Source organism: Dendrobates tinctorius, unplaced genomic scaffold, assembly GCF_039654945.1.
Source record: "Dendrobates tinctorius isolate UK_male_01 unplaced genomic scaffold, ASM3965494v1 ptg000016l, whole genome shotgun sequence".
Lineage (NCBI taxonomy): Eukaryota > Metazoa > Chordata > Amphibia > Anura > Dendrobatidae > Dendrobates > Dendrobates tinctorius.
In genome coordinates this window covers 68,246,202-68,270,833 of record NW_027361684.1, presented here as the reverse complement: position 1 = coordinate 68,270,833, position 24,632 = coordinate 68,246,202, and the positions used below count along the sequence as shown (strand labels likewise).

Sequence of the window (24,632 nt, the reverse complement as noted above, 5' to 3'; positions counted from 1 at the left end):
AAGGGTACCGTATCCCTGGATAACATGTATGGATAGCGTACACATTCAAAATATATGTCTATACAGCATGAGGCAGGCTCAGACGGTGTTAGGCCCAGTATGGATTGCACGTGATTGCACAAAGGTTAGAAAGGGTACCGTATCCCCGGATAACATGTATGGATAGCGTACACATTCAAAATATATGTCTATACAGCATGAGGCAGGCTCAGACGGTGTTAGGCCCAGTATGGATTGCACGTGATTGCACAAAGGTTAGAAAGGGTACCGTATCCCTGGATAACATGTATGGATAGCGTACACATTCAAAATATATGTCTATACAGCATGAGGCAGGCTCAGACGGTGTTAGGCCCAGTATGGATTGCACGTGATTGCACAAAGGTTAGAAAGGGTACTGTATCCCTGGATAACATGTATGGATAGCGTACACATTCAAAATATATGTCTCAGGAGGCAGGCTCAGACGGTGTCAGGCACAGTATGGATTTGACGGCCCAGATTACACAGCGGAGGAGCAGGGAGAGGTAAAGATTGCAAATGCTGGGGCCCTGCCCAAGCAAGGGGGGCCCACTCGTGGGCGTCGGTACTGGCACTGGGCCCCTCATAGTACAGCGGTGTGTCTGACGGCGGGTGTGCACCACCACCGTCAGAGACACTTGATTGCACTATGAGGGACCCTGTGCCAGTGCCCGCGCCCAAGAGTCGGCCTACCCACCTGTCCAGGGCAACGGCACTCGCACGGTGTCGTGCGGTAGGTGGTGACCCCGGCCATGGGAGGGGAGGCAGCACAGTTAGGGAGTTTTAGAAAGTGGCATATGTTGATGTTGGACATTCAGCTGATGCAAAAGGCGAAATAGGTGAAGTACCAGGATGAGGTGGACCAAAGCAAGCCATTTTTCTGTCACCCTATGTGTCATCAGGGGAAGGTGGGACAAAATCCTTGGAAACCCATGCGTGGTTCATTTTAATGAAGGTTAGATCATCCACATTTTGGGTTGACAGACAGGTCCTTTTTTCTGTCAGGATTGATCCAGCTGCACTGAAGACTCATTCCGATAGCACACTTGCAGCTGGGCAAGCGAGCTCCTGTAAGGCATATTGGGCCAATTCAGGCCAGGTGTCCAGTTTAGCGGCCCAATAGTCAAAGGGGAATGACCTGTGTGGGAGAACATCGATATGGGAGGAAAAGTAGTTTGTAACCATAGTTGACAACTGCTGTCTCCTGTCACTTTCCATCGATGCAGTATTACCAGTTGTGTGAGCGGTATTTGAAAAATCAGTCCACAACATTGTCATGAAACCCCTGTCTCCAACGCCACTTCTGCTGTGTGCACCACGAACACCTCTGCCAAGCTGCCCCCGGCCCGTACGGCTCGTGTGAGAACCATCACCGCTGCTGTGTGCTGGGAATGCCTCAAGCAACCGATTTACCAGAGTTGCTTGTTTATTAGCCAATATTAGGTCAAGGTTCTCCTGTGGCATGATGTTTTGTAATTTGCCTTTATAGCGTGGATCCAGGATGCTGGCCAACCAGTAGTCGTCATCGTTCATCATTTTGGCAATGCAGGGGTCCCTTTTTAGGATCCGCAAGGCATAATCTGACATGTGGGCCAATGTTCCCGGTGTCAATGATGCACTGCGAGTGCTGGGTGGAGGAGCACTTTCTGGCAAATCCACATCCCTCCAGTCACGCACAAACCCTGTACCAGACCTTGCCACGCCAACATTTTCACTTGCCCCACGAGATGCATCCTCCTCCCCTAAGTAATCATCCCCATCATCCTCCTCCTCCTCCTCTTCTTCCTCCACCTCGTCCAGGAGAGGTCCCTGAGCAGACAATGGCTGAATGTCATCAAGGATTCCCTCCTCCTCTTCCTCCTCATCAACATTGGCTGCAGACGCCTGCTCCTTAAAGTGCGTCAAAGTTTGCATGAGCAGACGCATAAGTGGGATGCTCATGCTTAGGATGGCGTCGTCTGCGCTTATCAGCCGTGTGCATCCCTCAAAACACTGAAGGACTTTACAAAGGTCTTTCAGCTTCGACCACTGCACACCTGTCAACTCCATGTCTGCTCTCATAGTGCCTGGCTGTGTATCCTCCCACAAATGCATTATGGCCTGCCTCTGCTCGCACAGCCGCTCCACCATGTGCAGGGTGGAGTTCCACCTTGTTGCAATGTCGATAATGAGGCGGTGGTTGGGAAGGTGGAGCAATCGCTGCAGCTTCTGCATACGAACGGAGTGTACAGGCGACCGGCGGGTGTGCGCGCACAGTCTTCGCACCTTCTGGAGCAGGGCTGTTAACTCCGGATAATTTTTGAGGAAGCACTGCACCACCAGGTTCAAGGTGTGAGCCAAGCAAGGTATGTGGCTGAGTTTTGAAAGGGCTATGGCTGCCACAAAATTACGGCCGTTATCACTAACTACCTTGCCTGCCTCAAGATGTATACTGCCCAGCCATGACTCAGTTTGTCGCTGAAAGTACTCTGTCAGCCCAGCTGTCAGAGACACCGCACTACACTTGCTCATAGAGCCAGTGCGCGTGTCCTGAGTACAGAAGCAGTGCTAAACGAGGTACAGGAGGAATAAACAGATGGGAGGTCAGACAAAGCCAAAGGTCATACACAGGATCACAGTACAGTACCAGGGATGAGACAGAGCGGATAATCAGGGCCAAGCAGAGATCAAAACCAAACAGACATAGGAGGTACCAGGCAGAATCCAAAGCGATATCCAGAGAACAGACCGAGTCATACACAGAGAATCAAGTAACCAGAACACAGCACAAGCACACTCAGGGGTCACCACACAAATGCCAAGGGCAAGAGTATAACTGACAGGGATGGGAGCGTCCTGAGGCTATAAGAAGCCTCCCCCAGAACCAGGGAGAGGCCACAATCATAGCCCCAGGTGTGCAGGTAAGCCTGCATCGGGATCACAACCTTTAACCCCAGAAATGCCAGTCATCAGCACTGGTTCCAAACATTAACCCCACGTGTGCAAGTCAAACCCGCACTGAGATCATGACAGTACCCCCCTCTCAACGGGGGGACTCTGGACCCCCAGGCTTGCCCGGGTACTTAGCATGGAAAGCCCGTACCAGGCGATCAGCATGCATCAACCGGGCCGGTACCCAGGACCTGTCCTCCGGTCCATACCCCTTCCAATGAACCAGGTACTGTACCGACCGCCGTACCAACCTGGAATCTACGATATGACCAACCTCGTACTCCACCTGCCCCTCGACCAAAACAGGAGAAGCAGCAGACTCGGAGTCTCCCCGGACTGCTTCAAAAGGTTTCAGTAGAGATTTGTGGAAGACGTTAGGGATCTTGAAAGAGGGTGGAAGGCACAGCCTATACGCCACTGGATTGATTTTTTCCACAATCTTGTACGGGCCAATGAATTTGGGTCCTAACTTGGCTGATGGAATCTTTAACTTAATGTTTCGCGTGGAGAGCCAAACTTTCTCTCCCACCCGAAACATGGGACCAGGTGTTCGTTTCCTGTCCGCAAAATACTTATATCTGCCTTGAGACCTGGATATACGCCGCTGGACTTCTGCCCATGTATTTTTTAACCGCTGAACAGAGTCCTCAGCCCCAGGGCACCCCGAATCCAGACGAGAAAACTCACCGAAATGAGGACTGAACCCATAGTTAATCAAGAAAGGGGACTTACCAGTGGATTGACTCACCCGACTATTGAAGGCAAATTCAGCTAACGGCAGTGCATCGCACCAGTCACTCTGTCTAGCAGAGGTTAGACACCTGAGGATCTGTTCCAGGGACTGGTTAGTGCGCTCCGTCTGCCCATTGCTCTGAGGATGGTATGCAGACGAAAAGGACAGAGACATACCTAATTTTTTGCAGAAAGCACGCCAAAACTTAGCCACAAACTGCACACCACGATCAGACACCACATTCAGGGGTACCCCATGCAACCGGATCACATGCTGCACAAACAACCTGGACAACGTCTCAGCTGACGGTAGTGCGGACAGGGGTACGAAATGAGCCTGCTTAGAAAACCTGTCCACCACTACCCATACCACTGTATTACCCTTAGATGGAGGGAGATTGGTAACAAAATCCATGGATAAGTGAGTCCATGGCCTTTCGGGCACTGCCAAGGGTATCAGCTCCCCTGCCGGCCGGCTATGAGAGCTTTTAGAACGAGCGCAGACCCCACAACCAGCAATGAATTTTTTTATGTCCGAACCAAGGGTAGGCCACCAAAAGATCCTAGCCACCGCCAGACGTGTGGCTGAAATACCAGGGTGAGCACTCAGCTTGGAATCATGGAACTCCTGCAAGAGTTTCAGGCGAAGTTGCTCTGGGACAAACAACTTCCCCTCCGGCTTGGCCGCCGAGGCCTGCGACTGGGCCCCCTGAATCTCCCGTTCCAATTCAGATGAGACCTCTGCTATCACAACCCCAGGGTGAAGAATGGAGGACGGTGGCTCAGGGGGCGACACCGGCTGAAAACTGCGTGATAAGGCGTCAGCCTTGACATTCTTAGACCCTGGACGAAATGTAATTGTAAACTGAAAACGGGAAAAAAAAAGTGACCAACGGGCTTGTCTGGGCGTTAGTCTTTTAGCAGACTCAATGTACAACAAATTTTTGTGATCCGTGATCACCGTAACCGGGTGACTGGCCCCCTCCAAAAAGTGCCTCCATTCTTCAAACGCCAATTTGACCGCAAGAAGCTCTCTATTGCCTACGTCGTAATTTCTTTCCGCAGCAGAGAACTTCTTGGAAAAGAAAGCACATGGCCTGAGGTTGGTTAGAGTGGCAGGCCCTTGGGACAACACCGCCCCCACCCCCACCTCAGAGGCATCCACTTCCACGACAAATGGTTTGGACGGATCTGGCTGCACTAACACAGGAGCAGACATAAAACATTTTTTCAGCGTCACAAAGGCCGCTTTTGCGAGCGAGGACCAATTTCTCACATCCACACCTTTGCATGTTAGATCCGTGAGAGGTTTGACCACTTGCGAAAACCCCCGGATAAATTTGCGGTAATAATTGGCGAACCCCAAGAAGCGCTGAAGACCCTTAAGATCTCGGGGTTGCACCCAATCCGCAATGGCCTGCACCTTCTTGGGGTCCATGCGAAAACCCTCACCGGATACAATTAACCCCAAAAAGGACAACTCTTGTACACAGAATACACATTTTTCCAATTTGGCATACAAATGATTTTCTCTCAGCCTTTGGAGCACAGTTCGTACATGTTCCAAATGAGAATACTTGTCGGGGGAATATATCAAAATATCATCTAAGTAGATAACGACAAAACAACCTATGAGATCCGAGAATACCACGTTGATGAAATTCTGAAATATGGCAGGGGCGTTGGTAAGACCAAACGGCATGACTAAATTTTCAAATAGTCCCTCGGTCGTGAGGAACGCGGTTTTCCATTCATCCCCCTCTCGGACCCTTATCAAATTATATGCCCCCCGAAGGTCCAGTTTAAAAAACCACTTTGCCCTTGATAGTTGGTTACATAAATCGGGAATCAACGGAAGGGGGTATGTATTCCGTACAGTAATTTGATTAAGCTCCCGGAAGTCGAGACAGGGACGTAACCCGCCATCTTTTTTCTTTACAAAAAAGAAACCTGCCGCCACAGGTGAGACTGAAGGACGTATGTGTCCTTTGCGCAGACTTTCAGTTATAATGTCAGAGACACCGCACTACACTTGCTCATAGAGCCAGTGCGCGTGTCCTGAGTACAGAAGCAGTGCTAAACGAGGTACAGGAGGAATAAACAGACGGGAGGTCAGACAAAGCCAAAGGTCATACACAGGATCACAGTACAGTACCAGGGATGAGACAGAGCGGATAATCAGGGCCAAGCAGAGATCAAAACCAAACAGACATAGGAGGTACCAGGCAGAATCCAAAGCGATATCCAGAGAACAGACCGAGTCATACACAGAGAATCAAGTAACCAGAACACAGCACAAACACACTCAGGGGTCACCACACAAATGCCAAGGGCAAGAGTATAACTGACAGGGATGGGAGCGTCCTGAGGCTATAGGAAGCCTCCCCCAGAACCAGGGAGAGGCCACAATCATAGCCCCAGGTGTGCAGGTAAGCCTGCATCGGGATCACAACCTTTAACCCCAGAAATGCCAGTCATCAGCACTGGTTCCAAACATTAACCCCACGTGTGCGAGTCAAACCCGCACTGAGATCATGACACCAGCCATGACTCAGTTTGTCTCTACAAGTACTCGGCCAGCACCTCGGCGGTGTGTCTGTCGCCCAAACACATCATCTGCAACACAGCCTGCTGACGCTTTCCACTAGCTGCTCGATAGGGGGACACATCGTGTGCAACAGTGGCAGCTGCAGATGGAGTGCTCGTACGACTGCGCTCTGTGGACGAGCTTTCGCTTCTGGAGGAGGAGGAGGAGGAGGGTCGAACGCCTACAGCCAACTGTTTCCTATACCGTGGGCTAGGCAGCACTGTCCCACCACCGCTGTCCCCTGTGGACCCTGCATCCACCACATTAACCCAGTGCGCAGTGATGGACACGTAACGGCCCTGGCCATGCCGACTGGACCATGCATCAGTTGTGAGGTGCACCTTTCCGCTCACTGACTGCTTGAGTGCATGGACAATGCGGTCTTTCACATGATGGTGGAGGGCTGGGATGGCTTTGCGAGAGAAGAAGTGGCGACTGGGTAGGTCATAGCGTGGTACTGCATAGGCCATGAGTTCGCGGAAAGCTGTGCTTTCCAACAACCGAAAGGGCATCATCTCAAACGAGATTAGTTTGGCAATGTGGGCGTTCAAACCCAGTGTACGCGGATGAGAGACTGAGTACTTTCTTGACCTACTCATAGTGTCTGGGAGGGTGAGCTGGACTTGAGAGCTGCATATGGTGGAAGTAGCGGTGGACAGGGCGGACTGAGAGAGGGTTGATGATGGTGATGGAGTTGGTGTTCTTTCTGATGGCCTAGAATCAGTCTTTCGTTGATATAACAGTGGGATTCCCTGACTGCTGTGGTCTTGCAACGACACCTCAACATTTGCTGCTGTGCTAACCGGTGGGCTTACAGTGGGGGAAACATTGTAGCGTTGCTGACTACCTTTGTTGTGATCAGTTGCACATGTGGCACTTGAGGTTTGGTGTTGTGTCCATGCTTGCAAGTGCATGCTGGTTAAATGTCTAAGCATGCAACTGGTATTCAAATTTTTCAGATTTTTCCCTCGGCTAAAGGTCTTTGCGCACTTCTTACAGATAACCTTGGCCTGATCATGAGGATTTTGTTCAAAAAAGTGCCACACTGCACTCTTCCTACTTTGGCAGACATTTTGCGGCCTAGCACGCTGTGATCTTTTGACCCTCTGGACAAGCTGTCCAGCAACTCTTTTGATGTTTGGAACCTGTCTTTGGAGTGCTCCGGGCCTGCCAGATAACAGCTGTTGCGATGTCGATGTCTGCTGTGGATGCTCCTCATCTGAGCTATTGGAAGCAGCACCCTCTTCCCCCAATGGATGCCAATCTGGGTCAACAACTGGGTCATCCATCACCTCCTCTTCTATGTCATGTGCACCTTCCTCTGTGTCACCGTGTATGGTGGTATAGTGTGCGGGAAGGGGCACCTGAGTCTCATCAGGGTCAGAATCTGGCTCTGTACACTGCGAGGACAATGTAGTGCTCTGAGTGAATGTACCAGCAGAATCATCCATCAGCGGCTGTGCATCAGTGCACTCCATGTCAGATTCATCTTGGCCTTGGTAATTCACCATTTCACTTGATAATCCAGGCATGGTATGTGAAAACAGCTCCATGGAGTAATCAGTAGTATGGCCTGCGTCATCCTTCAATCTTGGTTGGGGTGAAGGACACAAGGAAAGGTGTGGTTCATGAACATGAGCCTCCAATGACGACTCAGTGCTTTTACTTTTTACAACTGAAGAAGAGGAGGCGATAGAGCTGGAGGCTGAGTCAGCAATGTAAGACAAAACTTTTTCCTGATGCTCTGGCTTTAAAAGCGGTTTGCCAACTCCTAGAAAACTAAGCGTTCGAGGCCTTATGTAGCCAGACGATGACGCAGGGTCAGCACCTCCTGCATTCGGTCCTATTTTGCTCTTGCCACTACCATCAGATCCACCACCAACACCATCATTACCAGCTGCCAACCCCCGCCCAATTCCACGGCCTCTTCCACCACCCTTCCTCATTTTTGGTAGAAATGTAGACAAAATCCAACAAACTATATAGTAATGTAAAACAAGGTACAAGGTGTCTATAGGACAGGGGAGATTTTTAATTTCTGCACACACTTTTGGACACTGGACACTTTTGGATTGTGTGAGGCCCACTGATATCTGAGCGCTATGTGACAGGCTCGATGGCACAGCTGTGACAAAAGTGACTAGAGGATAAGGGAGATTTTGAATCTCTGCACACACTTTTGGACACTGGACACTTTTGGATTGTGTGAGGCCCAATGAATATCTGAGCGCTATGTGACAGGCTCGATGGCACAGCTGTGACAAAAGTGACTAGAGGATAAGGGATATTTTGAATCTCTGCACACACTTTTGGACACTGGACACTTTTGGATTGTGTGAGGCCCACTGATATCTGAGCGCTATGTGACAGGCTCGATGGCACAGCTGTGACAAAAGTGACTAGAGGATAAGGGAGATTTTGAATCTCTGCACACACTTTTGGACACTGGACACTTTTGGATTGTGTGAGGCCCAATGAATATCTGAGCGCTATGTGACAGGCTCGATGGCACAGCTGTGACAAAAGTGACTAGAGGATAAGGGAGATTTTGAATCTCTGCACACACTTTTGGACACTGGACACTTTTGGATTGTGTGAGGCCCAATGAATATCTGAGCGCTATGTGACAGGCTCGATGGCACAGCTGTGACAAAAGTGACTAGAGGATAAGGGAGATTTTGAATCTGCACACACTTTTGGACACTGGACACTTTTGGATTGTGTGAGGCCCACTGATATCTGAGCGCTATGTGACAGGCTCGATGGCACAGCTGTGACAAAAGTGACTAGAGGATAAGGGAGATTTTGAATCTCTGCACACACTTTTGGACACTGGACACTTTTGGATTGTGTGAGGCCCACTGATATCTGAGCGCTATGTGACAGGCTCGATGGCACAGCTGTGACAAAAGTGACTAGAGGATAAGGGAGATTTTGAATCTCTGCACACACTTTTGGACACTGGACACTTTTGGATTGTGTGAGGCCCACTGATATCTGAGCGCTATGTGACAGGCTCGATGGCACTGCTGTGACAAAAGTGACTAGAGGATAAGGGAGATTTTGAATTTCTGCACACACTTGTGGACAGTGGACACTTTTGGATTGTGTGAGGCCCACTGATATCTGAGCGCTATGTGACAGGCTTGATGGCACAGCTGTGACAAAAGTGACTAGAGGATAAGGGAGATTTTGAATTTCTGCACACACTTGTGGACAGTGGACACTTTTGGATTGTGTAAGGCCCACTGATATCTGAGCGCTATGTGACAGGCTCGATGGCACAGCTGTGACAAAAGTGACTAGAGGATAAGGGAGATTTTGAATCTCTGCACACACTTTTGGACACTGGACACTTTTGGATTGTGTGAGGCCCAATGAATATCTGAGCGCTATGTGACAGGCTCGATGGCACAGCTGTGACAAAAGTGACTAGAGGATAAGGGAGATTTTGAATCTCTGCACACACTTTTGGACACTGGACACTTTTGGATTGTGTGAGGCCCACTGATATCTGAGCGCTATGTGACAGGCTCGATGGCACAGCTGTGACAAAAGTGACTAGAGGATAAGGGAGATTTTGAATCTCTGCACACACTTTTGGACACTGGACACTTTTGGATTGTGTGAGGCCCACTGATATCTGAGCGCTATGTGACAGGCTCGATGGCACAGCTGTGACAAAAGTGACTAGAGGATAAGGGAGATTTTGAATCTCTGACCACACTTGTGGACAGTGGACACTTTTGGATTGTGTGAGGCCCACTGATATCTGAGCGCTATGTGACAGGCTCGATGGCACAGCTGTGACAAAAGTGACTAGAGGATAAGGGAGATTTTGAATCTCTGCACACACTTTTGGACACTGGACACTTTTGGATTGTGTGAGGCCCACTGATATCTGAGCGCTATGTGACAGGCTCGATGGCACAGCTGTGACAAAAGTGACTAGAGGATAAGGGAGATTTTGAATCTCTGCACACACTTTTGGACACTGGACACTTTTGGATTGTGTGAGGCCCACTGATATCTGAGCGCTATGTGACAGGCTCGATGGCACAGCTGTGACAAAAGTGACTAGAGGATAAGGGAGATTTTGAATTTCTGCACACACTTGTGGACAGTGGACACTTTTGGATTGTGTGAGGCCCACTGATATCTGAGCGCTATGTGTCAGGCTCGATGGCACAGCTGTGACAAAAGTGACTAGAGGATAAGGGAGATTTTGAATTTCTGCACACACTTGTGGACAGTGGACACTTTTGGATTGTGTGAGGCCCACTGATATCTGAGCGCTATGTGACAGGCTCGATGGCACAGCTGTGACAAAAGTGACTAGAGGATAAGGGAGATTTTGAATCTCTGCACACACTTTTGGACACTGGACACTTTTGGATTGTGTGAGGCCCAATGAATATCTGAGCGCTATGTGACAGGCTCGATGGCACAGCTGTGACAAAAGTGACTAGAGGATAAGGTAGATTGGATTGCTTTTAAAAAAGCAGTTTGCGGAGCAGTGGGTAAACAGCAATGCCAGCCTGTCAGGAAGCCTTAAAAGGCAGCCCAACAACCAACACCACTGATATACCACTATATAGCCTCCCCTTGCACTGCACACACAGTGACTGGTGTGTTGTGCAGGCCAAATTGCTAGCAGCAGAAGCAGTTTTTTTTTCTTCTCAGCAGGACAAAAAAAAAAAATTGGGATTGCTTTTAAAAAAGCAGTTTGCGGAGCAGTGGGTAAACAGCAATGCCAGCCTGTCAGGAAGCCTTAAAAGGCAGCCCAACAACCAACACCACTGATACACCACTATATAGCCTCCCCTTGCACTGCACACACAGTGACTGGTGTGTTGTGCAGGCCAAATCGCTAGCAGCAGAAGCAGTTTTTTTGTCTTCTTCCCTGCCTAACGCTCTCCCTACAGAATCAGCAGCAACCTCTCCCTATACTAAGATCGGCAGAAGTAAGATGGCGGTCGGCGTGCACGCCCTTTTATACCCCCTGTGACGCCCACCAAAGCAAGCCAATCACTTGCATGCCCTTCTGAAAGATGGTGGTGACCCGTGCCTATGTCATCACGTTGCCCACAGTGTCCGTGGATCCTGATTGGCTGAAAAAGAGCGCAAAACAAACTTTTGAAACGCGACTTTGGCGCGTAAGTCGCCGACCTCGTGGCCGACCTCATCCTAGGGTCGGGTTTCGTTTCATGAAACCCGACTTTGCCAAAAGTCGGCGACTTTTGAATTTTTTCGACCCGTTTCGCTCAACTCTAATAGCTAATACTAGAGAAGAGAGAGAGAGGATTCAAGAAGATATAAATAAACTGGAGAAGTGGGCAGCAACTAACAGAATGGTTTTTAATAGGGAAAAATGCAAAGTACTACATCTGGGCAATAAAAATGAAAAAAGCATATACAGAATGGGAGGAATAGGGCTAAGCAACAGCACATGTGAAAAAGACTTGGGTATACTAATAGATCACAGACTGAATATGAGTCAACAGTGTGATGCAGCAGCAAAAAAGGCAAATGCAATTCTAGGATGTACTAACAGAAGCATACAGTCTAGATCACGTGAAGTCATTATTTCCCTCTACTCCTCTTTGGTCAGACCTCATCTGGAATATTGTGTCCAGTTTTGGGCACCACATTTTAAAAAAGACATCAACAAACTGGAGCAAGTTCAGAAAAGAGTGACCAGAATGGTGACCGGTCTGCAAACCCTGTCTTATGAGGAAAGGTTGCAGGATTTGGGAATGTTTAGTTTGCAAAAGGTTATTTTCACTAGAAGGTTGAAACAAAAGCGCAATAGGGTCTTATCCGGGTAAAATGCTCAATTACTGAATGTATTAAACTCACCTTCTCAAAGATAAAATAAAGCTTGTATAGTGAGTCAGCCTGCTGCACGTCCAACGGTCCACAGCGGAACCGTACCACAATTCAATAAGGAAAAAATTCTTGGACTTTGAGTGCGCTGCCAGACGAATTCAATAACCACACAAGGTTAAAAAAGTTAACCCTTTAATCCCTACGCGTTTCGAAGCGTAACGCTTCTTCTTCAGGGGTAGATACATGACTACAGAGAGCTGTCATCACATTTATACATACAGGATTCAAATTTGGCGCCCTCAGAAACACGAGGAGCGCCGCTAAGGTCAAAGATCAAAGTAATTCAAGCATCAAGAGTTCATAAAGGTTAAACATTCTCTAATAAAAAATGATTAAAAATAAATCTTTATTATGTTTTACAGATAAAAGAAAAAGAAGAAAAGAAAAAGGATGATAAAAAATATATAAAGAAAAACGAGAAAAAAATGTAAAATGAACCCACGACGTGATGAAGAAAGAAAAAAGGAATCAAAGTCCAGCGAACACACCGCTACACCAGGGAGAGTGTTTGAATTTAAAAGAAAATTTGTAATCCGACCATTGGTATGAGTCTCACAGAAAGATATTTATAAAAGTGATAATTAAATAGTAAATGTATATGTATGAATAAAAATACGCTAATGAAATTGATGTGAAAAAAATTAATAAAGATGAAAATAAAAATAAAAATAAAAATAAAATGTGTCACTAGTTATTTAATTCAAATTCCATGAGAAATCCGTGGCGTGAACTGGAAGACAAAAGGAAAAAAAGGAACAAAGAAAAAAGAAAAAACCGAAAATGGAAGAAACCATGATCGAATACCGCTGAAGACATATTAAAAAATATTATATATATTAAAAAGAAGTCACCCAGAACAAAAACTAATTATTATAAAAATCTGTATGAAGATATTTTTTGAACAGAAAAACGCATAATTAATTTCATTTCAGCAGTCTATTCGAAATGCGAGGTTCTAATAAAACGAACCAGAGGAACAGAGAAAAATTGTAAGAAACGAAAAAATGCAAAATAATGACCAAAAAAAGGAAAATTAACACCTTAGTTTCCAGAACAATGTCCCATTGTAAGGAATATGAACGAAAACAATACGTAAAAAGTAAAAATTACGTCAAAAATGAATGAAAATATTATTAAATAAAAATGTTATTATTATTAATATGAAACAAAAACGTATAATAGATAAAATAATTTGAGGGATATATATACCCGTATTGGCCATAATAAATGAAGATTATAGTATATATAGGTAGGATTAACCCACTAAGAGGGTGTAGAAAATGTACAAGGAAAAAATATACATATATATATAAAATATATATATACCTAAAAAGAGAGAAATTATTTAATATTATAAACCATTCACCCCCAAATGAAAGAAAGGAGAAAAGACCACATATGTGAAACGTGTAGGAAAGGAATATACACCAAAATCAAAAATTAATAAAATATATAAGACATATAAAAAAATAATAAAAACTCATAAATGTACCTGATAACAAAAAACAATAGGTAGATTAATAAATTAGTGAACATTTAGGGATAACTAAGAAAATATCAAAGAAACACTTCAGAAATTTCATTTAACCCATTAGGTTTCAGAGTATTCAACCTATAAATCCAGAAGATTTCTTTCCTGTTGAGTTGTCCTATCCTATCAGGATGGTTGAAGGGAATCTGCTCGATGGGACTAATTTTTAATCCATGAGGGTTTTTATCATGTTTTAATGAGAAATGTCTAGACAGACCATGCAAAAGAAAACCCTTTTTAATATTATGTCTATGGGAGTTCATTTTAAGATGTAACGGTTGTGTGGTTCTCCCCACATATTGTCTCCCACAGTCACACTCAATTAGATAAATGACATATTCAGAAGTGCAGTTAAGGAAATCACGGATAGGAAAAGATTCATCTGTAGTAGTGGATCTAAAATATTTCATTCTATGTGTAATATTACTGCAACAAGCACAATTTTTCTTTCCACACCGAAAAATACCCTTAGGTATATTATTGGTAATCACTCGAGTTTCTGTCTTATTTTTTAAACGACTGGGGGCTACAAAATTTTTAATATTAGGAGCCCTCCTAAAAGTAATCATTGGATTATTAGGGAGAATTTTTCGCAGAAATGAATCATTAAGTAAAATGTGCCAGTTTTTACAGAGAACTCTCCTGATTTCCTTGTTCTCTAGGCAATATTGAGTTATGAAATTAGTAGTGTATTTATTCTTATCTATTTCGACTTCTTCTTTTCTTCCGTTAATCAAGGAGTTCTGAGACATATTAAGACATCTATTATAGGCATTTGTTACTAATTTCTCAGGATAATTCTTCTTATTAAATCTGTTCATCAGGATTTTTGCTTGATCTTTATAATCCCCTACATCTGAACAATTTTTTCTAATCCTTCTATATTGATTATCAGGAATGTTCCTGAGCCACTTTCCATAGTGACCACTATTGAAAGGAATATAGCTGTTGGTATCAACGTTCTTAAAAAATGTTTTGGTTGCAATAAAATTATCTTTAATAAAAATAGTCAAATCTAAAAAGTTAATTTCATTACTGTCAAATGTTGAGGAAAAAGACAAACCCCAATTATTCATGTTAAGATCATGAATAAAATTATGAATATCATCATTGCTGTTATCCCATATAAAAAAGAGGTCATCAATGAATCTTTTATATAGAATTATATTGTTATACCATTTGGATTTAAAAATATGTGACTCCTCAAAAATACCCATGAAAATATTAGCATAGGTTGGTGCGACCTTAGAGCCCATCGCAGTCCCCAGCTGTTGATGATATAAACTACCCTCAAAAGTAAAAAAATTATTTTTTAAAATGAATTCCATGCCTTTTAAAATAAAGTTTTTTTGTGCCTTGTTAAGTCTCTTATCACTTATTAAAACTTTGTTAAAACAAGCCAACCCCAAAGTATGAGAAATATTGGAATAAAGTGACGATACGTCCATACTTAAAAATATAAAATTAGGTTTCCATTCGATATCATAAAGATATTGTATTAAATCAGTTGAGTCCCTGATGAAACTTTTCAGTGATGGGATATGTGTAACCATGATTCTATCTATAAAGTGAGATAGGTTACTAGTAACTGAATCTATACCCGATATAATGGGTCTCCCCGGTGGATTTTCTAAATTCTTATGGATCTTAGGTAAATGATAAAAAAATTGTGTGCGAGTCCGTACAAATTTTAAAAATCTATATTCATTATTATTAAAGATATTATTATCTTTTCCTTCCTGAATTAATTTATCATAATTGATTTTAACACTAGGGATGGTTTCAAATGAAGTTTTCTTGTAGTACCTGGGATCAGATAAGATTCTATGGGCTTCATTACAATAGTCTGACCTATTCTGCACGACTATACCACCACCTTTATCCGCTGAGCGAATTACTATATCGGGATTAGTTTTTAAGGATTCTAAGGCCAATTTTTCAGTTTTAGTTAAATTGGGTTTAGTTTTTACAGATTTTAATTCCTTAAATTCTTTCTGTACAATAGCATTAAAAACTTCCAGGTGATGACCTCTACTTTCAATCGGATAAAACTTGGTCTTAACCGGTACGTCTAAATGAAACCCATCAGGATCTATAGTGTCATTATTAGATGAATCAATATTAATGCTTTTTTGAACAGGAATGGATTCCTTTATTAAAAAATGCCTTTTCAGTGTCAATTTCCGGATAAAAACTTGCAAATCAAGAAAAAGGTTAAAATCATTAATTTTATGTGTTGGACAAAATGTTAGTCCCTTAGATAGGACACTAGTTTCATCTTTAGTTAAAACATAGGAAGATAAATTAAAAATGTTATTACTGCCATCATCTAAGTTTACATCACTTTTAGTCTTAATTAAATTTTTACTTTCCCTTTCTTTTTTTCTCCCCCCTCTGGTTCCTCTATAGGATTTTTTCTTTTCCCGTTTTTTGGTGAAAAGAATTTTTTTATTTCCGTATTTTTCAAAATTCGGGGTAAAAAAGGAACCGTAGCATTGTTGTCTAAATTGGTATTATCAATCAAAACAGTTTCATTAGTTGGAGTGCTGGATATATCATTATCATAAATCGAAAAATCAAAGAGGGATTTTTGTGTGCACTCTGGAAATTCGATAAGAGCAGGTGATGGGATGACTACAGGGATAGGTGTAATAATCTTAGTTTTACCAATGATAGGATTTGCGGAATCAATGAGATTTTTACTCCCGTTAAATCCTTTCACTTGTTCCTTGATACTATCTAGTTGTTTTATAGCATTGATTAAAGGTGCTGTCATCTTCGTAATTTTTAACTGAGGCGATTTTAAAAGAACATTACCCACATTTCCTCCATTAAATTGCTCTTGTGCTGGGAAAAGACCATTATCCTTCATAGTCTGTAATTTAGTGCTAGGGTCAGTCATACCAACTTTATCAAAAACGTCAGAAACTTTTTTGTTGCCACATGTATTTGATTCATTGCCATTACTAACCACAGTATCAGTTCGATTTATGTTCCCTTTACCCACTATATTTTTATTCTTAGTTTTATTCTCATTAAAAATCCTGTAATCCTCTCTATCCCTTTGCAATTTCTTAGATTTTTTTAAAATGGTCTCATGTTCAACCTGCATCACATGCATTATTACATTTGAATTAATTTTTTTATATTCCGGATGTTTAAAAAATGGGATCAGTTCTTTAGAGAAATTCAACACCTTATCTGCCGCTAGTTCAGCAAGCTTAGATCTCTTCTTATATAGTAGCAATATCATTCTATGCATACATATGTCCAGACTCTTATCCCATTCTTCCGTAAAATCTGAGTCCATGGGAAATGGAGAATCAAAAACTAACCTTAGCCCCCGTGGGCAAATGTTCTCCTCCAAATAGATAGATAAAAAACGGGCATCCAAATTATAGTATAGTTCTTCCTTCATAGCCTCTTTCAAATTCGTGAAGATTTTCCGGAATAAATTAGTCTCTTCATCCTTAAAGACCTCCGTAGTTTCCTCATTCTGAGCTGTATATCCAATATTCCCGATAGTCTGTAGGATTAGCCGTTCCCTTGATGAAAGCCTGTTTTGGAAATATTCCATCCTTTTTCACTGAAACGGACCCTCTGCTGCTTAATCAACCAAAACACCGGCCGAACTTTCCAGGAACCGCCAGAGAATTTCAAGGTTATTTTCACTAGAAGGTTGAAACAAAAGCGCAATAGGGTCTTATCCGGGTAAAATGCTCAATTACTGAATGTATTAAACTCACCTTCTCAAAGATAAAATAAAGCTTGTATAGTGAGTCAGCCTGCTGCACGTCCAACGGTCCACAGCGGAACCGTACCACAATTCAATAAGGAAAAAATTCTTGGACTTTGAGTGCGCTGCCAGACGAATTCAATAACCACACAAGGTTAAAAAAGTTAACCCTTTAATCCCTACGCGTTTCGAAGCGTAACGCTTCTTCTTCAGGGGTAGATACATGACTACAGAGAGCTGTCATCACATTTATACATACAGGATTCAAATTTGGCGCCCTCAGAAACACGAGGAGCGCCGCTAAGGTCAAAGATCAAAGTAATTCAAGCATCAAGAGTTCATAAAGGTTAAACATTCTCTAATAAAAAATGATTAAAAATAAATCTTTATTATGTTTTACAGATAAAAGAAAAAGAAGAAAAGAAAAAGGATGATAAAAAATATATAAAGAAAAACGAGAAAAAAATGTAAAATGAACCCACGACGTGATGAAGAAAGAAAAAAGGAATCAAAGTCCAGCGAACACACCGCTACACCAGGGAGAGTGTTTGAATTTAAAAGAAAATTTGTAATCCGACCATTGGTATGAGTCTCACAGAAAGATATTTATAAAAGTGATAATTAAATAGTAAATGTATATGTATGAATAAAAATACGCTAATGAAATTGATGTGAAAAAAATTAATAAAGATGAAAATAAAAATAAAAATAAAATGTGTCACTAGTTATTTAATTCAAATTCCATGAGAAATCCGTGGCGTGAACTGGAAGACAAAAGGAAAAAAAGGAACAAAGAAAAAAGAAAAAACCGAAAATGGAAGAAACCATGATCGAATACCGCTGAAGACATATTAAAAAATATTATATATATTAAAAAGAAGTCACCCAGAACAAAAACTAATTATTATAAAAATCTGTATGAAGAAACTGGAAACTAAGGTGTTAATTTTCCTTTTTTTGGTCATTATTTTGCATTTTTTCGTTTCTTAAAATTTTTCTCTGTTCCACTGGTTCGTTTTATTAGAACCTCGCATTTCGAATAGACTGCTGAAATGAAATTAATTATGCGTTTTTCTGTTCAAAAAATATCTTCATACAGATTTTTATAATAATTAGTTTTTGTTCTGGGTGACTTCTTTTTAATATATATAATATTTTTTAATATGTCTTCAGCGGTATTCGATCATGGTTTCTTCCATTTTCGGTTTTTTCTTTTTTCTTTGTTCCTTTTTTTCCTTTTGTCTTCCAGTTCACGCCACGGATTTCTCATGGAATTTGAATTAAATAACTAGTGACACATTTTATTTTTATTTTTATTTTTATTTTCATCTTTATTAATTTTTTTCACATCAATTTCATTAGCGTATTTTTATTCATACATATACATTTACTATTTAATTATCACTTTTATAAATATCTTTCTGTGAGACTCATACCAATGGTCGGATTACAAATTTTCTTTTAAATTCAAACACTCTCCCTGGTGTAGCGGTGTGTTCGCTAGACTTTGATTCCTTTTTTCTTTCTTCATCACGTCGTGGGTTCATTTTACATTTTTTTCTCGTTTTTCTTTATATATTTTTTATCATCCTTTTTCTTTTCTTCTTTTTCTTTTATCTGTAAAACATAATAAAGATTTATTTTTAATCATTTTTTATTAGAGAATGTTTAACCTTTATGAACTCTTGATGCTTGAATTACTTTGATCTTTGACCTTAGCGGCGCTCCTCGTGTTTCTGAGGGCGCCAAATTTGAATCCTGTATGTATAAATGTGATGACAGCTCTCTGTAGTCATGTATCTACCCCTGAAGAAGAAGCGTTACGCTTCGAAACGCGTAGGGATTAAAGGGTTAACTTTTTTAACCTTGTGTGGTTATTGAATTCGTCTGGCAGCGCACTCAAAGTCCAAGAATTTTTTCCTTATTGAATTGTGGTACGGTTCCGCTGTGGACCGTTGGACGTGCAGCAGGCTGACTCACTATACAAGCTTTATTTTATCTTTGAGAAGGTGAGTTTAATACATTCAGTAATTGAGCATTTTACCCGGATAAGACCCTATTGCGCTTTTGTTTCAACCTTCTAGTGAAAATAACCTTGAAATTCTCTGGCGGTTCCTGGAAAGTTCGGCCGGTGTTTTGGTTGATTAAGCAGCAGAGGGTCCGTTTCAGTGAAAAAGGATGGAATATTTCCAAAACAGGCTTTCATCAAGGGAACGGCTAATCCTACAGACTATCGGGAATATTGGATATACAGCTCAGAATGAGGAAACTACGGAGGTCTTTAAGGATGAAGAGACTAATTTATTCCGGAAAATCTTCACGAATTTGAAAGAGGCTATGAAGGAAGAACTATACTATAATTTGGATGCCCGTTTTTTATCTATCTATTTGGAGGAGAACATTTGCCCACGGGGGCTAAGGTTAGTTTTTGATTCTCCATTTCCCATGGACTCAGATTTTACGGAAGAATGGGATAAGAGTCTGGACATATGTATGCATAGAATGATATTGCTACTATATAAGAAGAGATCTAAGCTTGCTGAACTAGCGGCAGATAAGGTGTTGAATTTCTCTAAAGAACTGATCCCATTTTTTAAACATCCGGAATATAAAAAAATTAATTCAAATGTAATAACGCATGTGATGCAGGTTGAACATGAGACCATTTTAAAAAAATCTAAGAAATTGCAAAGGGATAGAGAGGATTACAGGATTTTTAATGAGAATAAAACTAAGAATAAAAATATAGTGGGTAAAGGGAACATAAATCGAACTGATACTGTGGTTAGTAATGGCAATGAATCAAATACATGTGGCAACAAAAAAGTTTCTGACGTTTTTGATAAAGTTGGTATGACTGACCCTAGCACTAAATTACAGACTATGAAGGATAATGGTCTTTTCCCAGCACAAGAGCAATTTAATGGAGGAAATGTGGGTAATGTTCTTTTAAAATCGCCTCAGTTAAAAATTACGAAGATGACAGCACCTTTAATCAATGCTATAAAACAACTAGATAGTATCAAGGAACAAGTGAAAGGATTTAACGGGAGTAAAAATCTCATTGATTCCGCAAATCCTATCATTGGTAAAACTAAGATTATTACACCTATCCCTGTAGTCATCCCATCACCTGCTCTTATCGAATTTCCAGAGTGCACACAAAAATCCCTCTTTGATTTTTCGATTTATGATAATGATATATCCAGCACTCCAACTAATGAAACTGTTTTGATTGATAATACCAATTTAGACAACAATGCTACGGTTCCTTTTTTACCCCGAATTTTGAAAAATACGGAAATAAAAAAATTCTTTTCACCAAAAAACGGGAAAAGAAAAAATCCTATAGAGGAACCAGAGGGGGGAGAAAAAAAGAAAGGGAAAGTAAAAATTTAATTAAGACTAAAAGTGATGTAAACTTAGATGATGGCAGTAATAACATTTTTAATTTATCTTCCTATGTTTTAACTAAAGATGAAACTAGTGTCCTATCTAAGGGACTAACATTTTGTCCAACACATAAAATTAATGATTTTAACCTTTTTCTTGATTTGCAAGTTTTTATCCGGAAATTGACACTGAAAAGGCATTTTTTAATAAAGGAATCCATTCCTGTTCAAAAAAGCATTAATATTGATTCATCTAATAATGACACTATAGATCCTGATGGGTTTCATTTAGACGTACCGGTTAAGACCAAGTTTTATCCGATTGAAAGTAGAGGTCATCACCTGGAAGTTTTTAATGCTATTGTACAGAAAGAATTTAAGGAATTAAAATCTGTAAAAACTAAACCCAATTTAACTAAAACTGAAAAATTGGCCTTAGAATCCTTAAAAACTAATCCCGATATAGTAATTCGCTCAGCGGATAAAGGTGGTGGTATAGTCGTGCAGAATAGGTCAGACTATTGTAATGAAGCCCATAGAATCTTATCTGATCCCAGGTACTACAAGAAAACTTCATTTGAAACCATCCCTAGTGTTAAAATCAATTATGATAAATTAATTCAGGAAGGAAAAGATAATAATATCTTTAATAATAATGAATATAGATTTTTAAAATTTGTACGGACTCGCACACAATTTTTTTATCATTTACCTAAGATCCATAAGAATTTAGAAAATCCACCGGGGAGACCCATTATATCGGGTATAGATTCAGTTACTAGTAACCTATCTCACTTTATAGATAGAATCATGGTTACACATATCCCATCACTGAAAAGTTTCATCAGGGACTCAACTGATTTAATACAATATCTTTATGATATCGAATGGAAACCTAATTTTATATTTTTAAGTATGGACGTATCGTCACTTTATTCCAATATTTCTCATACTTTGGGGTTGGCTTGTTTTAACAAAGTTTTAATAAGTGATAAGAGACTTAACAAGGCACAAAAAAACTTTATTTTAAAAGGCATGGAATTCATTTTAAAAAATAATTTTTTTACTTTTGAGGGTAGTTTATATCATCAACAGCTGGGGACTGCGATGGGCTCTAAGGTCGCACCAACCTATGCTAATATTTTCATGGGTATTTTTGAGGAGTCACATATTTTTAAATCCAAATGGTATAACAATATAATTCTATATAAAAGATTCATTGATGACCTCTTTTTTATATGGGATAACAGCAATGATGATATTCATAATTTTATTCATGATCTTAACATGAATAATTGGGGTTTGTCTTTTTCCTCAACATTTGACAGTAATGAAATTAACTTTTTAGATTTGACTATTTTTATTAAAGATAATTTTATTGCAACCAAAACATTTTTTAAGAACGTTGATACCAACAGCTATATTCCTTTCAATAGTGGTCACTATGGAAAGTGGCTCAGGAACATTCCTGATAATCAATATAGAAGGATTAGAAAAAATTGTTCAGATGTAGGGGATTATAAAGATCAAGCAAAAATCCTGATGAACAGATTTAATAAGAAGAATTATCCTGAGAAATTAGTAACAAATGCCTATAATAGATGTCTTAATATGTCTCAGAACTCCTTGATTAACGGAAGAAAAGAAGAAGTCGAAATAGATAAGAATAAATACACTACTAATTTCATAACTCAATATTGCCTAGAGAACAAGGAAATCAGGAGAGTTCTCTGTAAAAACTGGCACATTTTACTTAATGATTCATTTCTGCGAAAAATTCTCCCTAATAATCCAATGATTACTTTTAGGAGGGCTCCTAATATTAAAAATTTTGTAGCCCCCAGTCGTTTTAAAAAATAAGACAGAAACTCGAGTGATTACCAATAATATACCTAAGGGTATTTTTCGGTGTGGAAAGAAAAATTGTGCTTGTTGCAGTAATATTACACATAGAATGAAATATTTTAGATCCACTACTACAGATGAATCTTTTCCTATCCGTGATTTCCTTAACTGCACTTCTGAATATGTCATTTATCTAATTGAGTGTGACTGTGGGAGACAATATGTGGGGAGAACCACACAACCGTTACATCTTAGAATGAACTCCCATAGACATAATATTAAAAAGGGTTTTCTTTTGCATGGTCTGTCTAGACATTTCTCATTAAAACATGATAAAAACCCTCATGGATTAAAAATTAGTCCCATCGAGCAGATTCCCTTCAACCATCCTGATAGGATAGGACAACTCAACAGGAAAGAAATCTTCTGGATTTATAGGTTGAATACTCTGAAACCTAATGGGTTAAATGAAATTTCTGAAGTGTTTCTTTGATATTTTCTTAGTTATCCCTAAATGTTCACTAATTTATTAATCTACCTATTGTTTTTTGTTATCAGGTACATTTATGAGTTTTTATTATTTTTTTATATGTCTTATATATTTTATTAATTTTTGATTTTGGTGTATATTCCTTTCCTACACGTTTCACATATGTGGTCTTTTCTCCTTTCTTTCATTTGGGGGTGAATGGTTTATAATATTAAATAATTTCTCTCTTTTTAGGTATATATATATTTTATATATATATGTATATTTTTTCCTTGTACATTTTCTACACCCTCTTAGTGGGTTAATCCTACCTATATATACTATAATCTTCATTTATTATGGCCAATACGGGTATATATATCCCTCAAATTATTTTATCTATTATACGTTTTTGTTTCATATTAATAATAATAACATTTTTATTTAATAATATTTTCATTCATTTTTGACGTAATTTTTACTTTTTACGTATTGTTTTCGTTCATATTCCTTACAATGGGACATTGTTCTGGAAACTAAGGTGTTAATTTTCCTTTTTTTGGTCATTATTTTGCATTTTTTCGTTTCTTACAATTTTTCTCTGTTCCTCTGGTTCGTTTTATTAGAACCTCGCATTTCGAATAGACTGCTGAAATGAAATTAATTATGCGTTTTTCTGTTCAAAAAATATCTTCATACAGATTTTTATAATAATTAGTTTTTGTTCTGGGTGACTTCTTTTTAATATATATAATATTTTTTAATATGTCTTCAGCGGTATTCGATCATGGTTTCTTCCATTTTCGGTTTTTTCTTTTTTCTTTGTTCCTTTTTTTCCTTTTGTCTTCCAGTTCACGCCACGGATTTCTCATGGAATTTGAATTAAATAACTAGTGACACATTTTATTTTTATTTTTATTTTTATTTTCATCTTTATTAATTTTTTTCACATCAATTTCATTAGCGTATTTTTATTCATACATATACATTTACTATTTAATTATCACTTTTATAAATATCTTTCTGTGAGACTCATACCAATGGTCGGATTACAAATTTTCTTTTAAATTCAAACACTCTCCCTGGTGTAGCGGTGTGTTCGCTGGACTTTGATTCCTTTTTTCTTTCTTCATCACGTCGTGGGTTCATTTTACATTTTTTTCTCGTTTTTCTTTATATATTTTTTATCATCCTTTTTCTTTTCTTCTTTTTCTTTTATCTGTAAAACATAATAAAGATTTATTTTTAATCATTTTTTATTAGAGAATGTTTAACCTTTATGAACTCTTGATGCTTGAATTACTTTGATCTTTGACCTTAGCGGCGCTCCTCGTGTTTCTGAGGGCGCCAAATTTGAATCCTGTATGTATAAATGTGATGACAGCTCTCTGTAGTCATGTATCTACCCCTGAAGAAGAAGCGTTACGCTTCGAAACGCGTAGGGATTAAAGGGTTAACTTTTTTAACCTTGTGTGGTTATTGAATTCGTCTGGCAGCGC

The 24,632-nt window shown here is 40.2% G+C and overlaps 1 long non-coding RNA gene across 1 annotated transcript in view; it reads left to right on the top strand.

Moving 5' to 3' along the window:
• LOC141080609 (uncharacterized) overlaps window positions 1–12,827 on the top strand; it is a 63,094-nt gene extending 50,267 nt beyond the window's left edge. The window contains exon 4 of the long non-coding RNA XR_012228973.1: window positions 12,523–12,827. This is a non-coding gene — a long non-coding RNA (uncharacterized lncRNA). The remainder of the gene's footprint in view (window positions 1–12,522) is intronic.
• The last annotated feature ends 11,805 nt before the right edge of the window (window positions 12,828–24,632 follow it).